We start from the raw sequence: 6436 nt of genomic DNA, 5'->3' as shown, positions 1-6436 counted from the left end.
ATAATATAATATTAATATTATATAATTAATATAATAATATTATAATATATAATATAAAATATAATATATATAATATAATAATATATATAAAATGGGATATATATTTTAAATAAAAATGGGATACAAAGACGACAAAATTGTACGAAATCAGTAAGAAGAATTCCTTTAAAATTTATGAATAAAAATATCGAGCGCACATGTTACAACGAATCTCTCTCGGTCGCAGCTGAACACAGACCAAACGAAAACGCCCGTTTCATAGTTTCCAGCCTGATACAAAGGACGATAATTCTCGGCGATCGGTTTTTGCGAGAGGACGCTCGGAGCACATGGCAAAAATGTCGGCGTTGCGAAACCCGGGAACGGCGGCCCAACACACAGCCATCATCTTCTTCTCGGCCAGGCAATTCCGTCGGTTCGGCTCCGGGAGCGCGTATTACGTGCAGCGATTACGTGTCGGCGAAATTTCATGAAGTCGGACGAACGGACGGACAGAGAGGCGTTGCACCGAGAACACCTCTCGCGGGTCTCTACCTAATATCCCGCCAATAAAATAAGAATGCTAATTGCGCCGGGGCTCTCTCGGCGCGCGAGAGAGAGAGAAAAAAAGCGCGAGATTACCCGGCGAATAGAGGCGTTAAAACGCGCGGGCACGAGCCTCGCGTGAACGCGACACAGCCGAGCACAGGTGAAAGTTTTCGAAGCAAGGAGGTGCAGGAGGAGGTGGTGGAGGAGGAGACGGACACGATTGAACAAGGACGAACGAGAGTAAGCACCTGGGAGATTCGAATACGCGCGATTGTCAGCTTGTGATTAGGGATGGGGCCGAGTGCGAGCTGTTATGCTCGCGGATTCGAGCGGATTCCGGTAGCCAAGTTTCGCTTCATGGGTTTCGATTACATGGCTGCATTCGGTGCAGATTCTCCGTAATCGGCGCTCGGATTGTACAGGAAAGTGGACAATTTGGGAGGAGGAGGTACGATCTCTTTTAGGCGATAGTTTGTTGTAATGATCGATTGTCAATGACTATAGAAACGAGCCGCAAGGCTCGTATGATCGATCTCCTCTTCCCAAATTGTCCATTTTTGTGTACAATATGGCCGTCGATCGGGGGGATTCGACATTTTATGGGATCGCAAAGTCGTAGAAAAGAAGAGGAAACGTTGAAATGTGGTTTCTAGAACATAGTTTTTGATATTTCTCAGAAAGATGGCCGAGACAATTGTGAAAGAAGACGATTAATTGCTCGAGGGCATTGAAATCTTGTCAAACCATGTTCTTTACGATTATATTCGTTTCTAGTGGTTTCTTAAAAGATAAATACAGTGATTTCTCCCTAATTCGCGCTCTGATTGCGCACAAAAATGGACAGTTTGGGAAGAGAAGATACAATTTTTTTTAGATGATAGTTTGTTGCAGTTATCGATTGTCAACAACTATAGAAACGAGCCGCAAAGCTCGAATGATCGATCTCCTCTTCCCAAATTGTCCATTTTTGTGTACAATATGGCCGTCGATCGGGGGGATTCGACATTTTATGGAATCGCAAAGTCGTACGAAAGAAGAGGAAACGTTGAAATGTGGTTTCTAGAACATAGTTTTCGATATTTCTCAGAAAGATGGCCGAGACAATTGTGAAAGAAGACGATTAATTGCTCGAGGGCATTGAAATCTTGTCAAAGCATGTTCTTTACGATTATATTCGTTTCTAATGGGTTTCTTAAAAAGATAAATACAGTGATTTCTCCCTAATTCACGCTCAGATTGCGCACAAAAATGGACAGTTTGGGAAGAGAAGATACGATTTTTTTTTAGATGATAGTTTGTTGCAGTTATCGATTGTCAACAACTATAGAAACGAGCCGCAAAGCTCGAATGATCAATCTCCTCTTCCCAAATTGTCCATTTTTGTGTACAATATGGCCGTCGATCGGGAGGATTCGACATTTTATGGGATCGCAAAGTCGTAGAAAAGAAGAGGAAACGTTGAAATGTGGTTTCTAGAACATAGTTTTCGATATTTCTCAGAAAGATGGCCGAGACAATTGTGAAAGAAGACGATTAATTGCTCGAGGGCATTGAAATCTTGTCAAAGCATGTTCTTTACGATTATATTCATTTCTAATGGTTTCTTAAAAAGATAAATACAGTAATTTCTCCCTAATTCGCGCTCAGATTGCGCACAAAAATGGACAGTTTGGGAAGAGAAGATACGATTTTTTTTTAGATGATAGTTTGTTGCAGTTATCGATTGTCAACAACTATAGAAACGAGCCGCAAAGCTCGAATGATCGATCTCCTCTTCCCAAATTGTCCATTTTTGTGTACAATATGGCCGTCGATCGGGGGGATTCGACATTTTATGGGATCGCAAAGTCGTAGAAAAGAAGAGGAAACGTTGAAATATGGTTTCTAGAACATAGTTTTCGATATTTCTCAGAGAGATGGCCGAGAAAATTGTGAAACAAGAAGACGGTTAATGGCTCGAGGGCGTTGAAATCTTGTCAAATCATATTCTTTATGATCATATTAGTCTCTAGCAGTTTCTTAAAAGATAAATACAGTGATTTCTCCCTAATTCGTGCTCTGATTGCGCACAAAAATGTACAATTTAGGAAGAGAAGGTAAGATTATTCGAGCCTTGCGCGTTGACAATCAGCAACTATTAAAAACGTGTCGCAAATAATTGTATTTCCTGTTCCCAAATCGTTCATTTTTGTTCAGAAGCTGATGAACGACTGGAGATTTTTTATTATCATAATTTCGTACGTATACAACCAAACCACCAAACCACTACGTGTAAGTGGTTCGACGCTTGGAAAGATTAGATTACAGGATCGACGTTTCGAAGCATCATCAGATCGGAATTCGACTTCTCAATGGTCGTCAACAATGGATATTTCCAAGGAGATCAGATCTTTCCGTCAGTCGATGCGTAAGATCCCCTCGAGATGCGGCACCTTTGGTACGGGTTCCTTTTTTTGTTAGTGGAGAATCGATTAACTCGCGATGCAGATTTCAAATAGGATGTTGTTCATTTCTTTCTTTCTCATTATGGATATTAAATACTAATGAAAAGCATCGGAAAGTAGGTCATTCTTTTTTCTAATTCGATGACGATCGGATGACTGTGATTTGTCATTTCACAATGATTACCATTGTAAATATATAATGATCATAATTATAATGATGATCATTAATAGTAATAATGACCATAATAATAATAATGATCATTAATAATAATAATGATCATAATAATAATAATGATCATTAATAGTAATAATGATCATAATAATAATAATGATCATTAATAGTAATAATGATCATTTTACAATTTAATAGCTATTGCTATTAGTACTTCAAGTATTATATATGACGACTATCGTATACGAATGACACAGATTTTCGTCCGTCTCTACAAACGAATGTTTGTCGCAACATGGTTGCGTAAATGAAATTTGAAAGTAGTAGGATCCGAGCGAGATGCGACAGTAACAATTGTAATAAATATGAATCGAGATTATACCGAGAAGCCTGTCCAAGGGCAGCTCCATAAACGGTCTTCGAAATGTCTAATTTAACATTTTAGAAATTCGCAACTTCTGATCCGCGATTTTGAAAGAACTATACTAGCAAAAAAAATCTATCGGTTTTTCTAGCACTCGCTATAATTACAACGTCATTTAAGGAGCACACTTCGATCGCAGCTTGTAAACCGGATGAGATATTCCAATTAAGGAGACTGTCAGGGAAAAGCACAGGTTGGCTTCTATGCAAATTTTCGCGACGCAACGCGTTCGTGCATGTGATAAAATTATTTACCGGTAACAGGGCAGATATCGCGTGACGCGACACTGAAAATTACAGGCACCATGCGATCCGTTCGAATTTCGAGAATAGATCGGACGTAGAACAAAACCTTCGAAGTAAATCGCGTAACGATGTTGACGCAAAGTGTATGCGCGGTCGTGACATTGCGACAATAGGTTAAACACAGCCCGCGGTGGTTTGCAATGTATCAGAAAATCAGTTTTCCTCGATTATGTACGGTGACTTGTAAAAGTGTTCTTACAGAAGAACGCCGCTTACTAAATGTATTTCTTCAATGAAATGTGCGCGACGGTGCATCATCGTGCACGCGACTTCGATTTTCGCGACTTCGTGATCTCGTTTCGTTGAACGCTAGATTTACCGAGCAGAACAGAAAAACAGCTGTTTTATATTACTTTTGCATTTATTCTGATTTTAAACGAGCAAGTGACCGCGTGAATTGAATAAATAACTCGTAAATGTATCTTTACTCAAAATTAGCGACCCGCCATTTTGACGGGTTCCGTAAATCTAGCGTTAATATGACCGAAATTCCGGTACAATAAATTTCACGCGTTTTCAATCGAATTATCGCGACACAAGGTTAATCTGTTGACACGTAAAATCGTGAAAAAGCGAATTTTTCACGATACTTTCGCCGATTACCGAACTCGGTGACGATCGCATCGTAATAAAACAGAAAAGGAAAAGTGATGCAAGAATTCGCGAGCGCTCTCGTAAACGTGTTTATCGCAAGAACAAAAATAACCGATCGAGCAGGCTGCTAATTGAATGATAATTGTAATCGACAACTCGTTTGACAACACACGTTCCAATGAACCCGAACTTCCGTCAAAATGATCTTTAAAACGAAAGATCGCGACGAACGGTTATTCATTTATTTATTGAAATCTTATTCGAAATCTTATTTTGCAACGGTTCAGCCTCGATTTGCAAAGAAGTTTCACAGAGCATTCTCTCTCTTTCTCTCTCTCTTTCTCCCTCGATTCGATTAAAAATTCTGTGATCTCAAGAATGAGCAATCGTTTACGGAGCGTCTCGCCGATGAAATGCAAATTAATCGAGCACTGGACGTCCCCCGATTCCGCGCTAATTGTTCTCCTTCAACGGCGGCCCTGAGACCGGTTTCCGTAAAACAAGCGAACAAAGAGCAATGATTTATGGGAAGCGTCGAGGCTCTAACGGCTGAACGGCGAACGATCTCTCGACCTCCAGAATTTGGGCAACGAGTCGGTTCTTTTTAATTGTTTTCAGACGTGCCGCCGACTTCCCTCGCCGAGCTCCGGCGGATAAATGCCGCTGGAAAGCAGGCGAAAAGAGCGACACGCCGGCGCGGCGATCCTTGGAAGACCATCGGCGAGGATTTATCTGTCCGCGATGAATGCGAAACAGCAGGAATTCGACGTTCGCCGCAAGGTCGAGGGAGAAGATACGAAAATTTCTGATAGATGCGATAATATAATATTGTATAATATACGTCACAAGATGCGCAATCAGCAAAAAGTCGCGGCGATTCGCTCGCGGAACCAGCGCAACGGGCGCACGAACTTTCTATGGAGCGGATTTTCCATCGAACGTAGAAGCACGCGCCTCGAACGGGTCGGTCCCGTCTGTCGGACAGAAAACTGTCGACACGAAAATTCCCGGCGGATTTGTCCCGCGCGGCCGACCTTTTTGTCGGGAATTTTTGATTTATCGTTTCGCGGAAACCGTGAAAGCGGCGACGCGCGTATCGCACACGCGCAGAAGAACGTTTAGAGCCGAGCCGAGCCGCGCGAGTTGCTAAATTTACCTAAAACACCCGCAATTGCACAACATGTTCGTTTACGATCGAAGCGCTGCTGCAAACGGATCCTTGACGCGATAACTGCGCGATTTTTATTCTACCGCAGATTTTTACCGGATAGCCCGCGATTAATATTTTTTGCCGGGCTACAACCGCGACTTTTGTCATTTCTAATTCGTTGGAACTCGCAACAACGTCAAGTGATCTCGATAAAATTTTCAACGTGCGTACGAGTTACCGAGATCTGCGGGAGGCATTTTTTTAAATTTTCGTTATAGGTTAAAGTTAAAAAAACGAGAGCTTTTTATTTTCTTTTTTGTTATTCGAAGCGATAGCAAAATTTAAAAACAAAGCGTTTCGGTGATCGTCTAGTACAGGGGTGTCAAACTCGCGGCCCGAGATGAACATTTTTGCGGCCCAGTCAATATATCCGACGCAAAGTAAAAATAAAATAGAAATAGTCTCGGCCTATAAAATTTCTCCCGAAATAGGAAAGATAGTATCAGAGAAGAGATGTCAAGTATCAGGACGTGAACAATAATTTAACTGTATATATGTTTATTACAATGTACTGGTCAAAATAAAAATATTTGTTTCTATGAACATTGACTTTTTTTGCGGCCCACCTAAAGTTAAGCATTGTTTATTTGGCCCAAGTTAGCTTTTGAGTTTGACACTCCTGATCTAGTAGGTTTATCCCGCTGTCGTTTACAAAAAAGAAACTCAAGTCATCGTTATATTGTTAAGATAAGTCTGTATATTGTAAATCGATGTGAAGACAAAAGAAGTGTGAAACAATGCATATGAAGACGATTATAC

General features: G+C 40.9%; 1 long non-coding RNA gene across 1 annotated transcript; it reads left to right on the top strand.

The window, feature by feature from the left end:
* The first annotated feature begins 549 nt into the window (after positions 1–549).
* On the top strand, positions 550–6417 carry LOC143260304 (uncharacterized). Its single transcript, XR_013034452.1, has 2 exons — positions 550–768; positions 5086–6417. It is a non-coding gene; the product is annotated as an uncharacterized LOC143260304 (long non-coding RNA).
* Positions 6418–6436: the final 19 nt, after the last annotated feature.

Source organism: Megalopta genalis, chromosome 1 (genome assembly GCF_051020955.1).
Source record: "Megalopta genalis isolate 19385.01 chromosome 1, iyMegGena1_principal, whole genome shotgun sequence".
Taxonomy (NCBI): Eukaryota; Metazoa; Arthropoda; class Insecta; order Hymenoptera; family Halictidae; genus Megalopta; species Megalopta genalis.
Note: the sequence above shows the minus strand (reverse complement) of the source record. Positions and strands in the feature narration are given on the sequence as shown.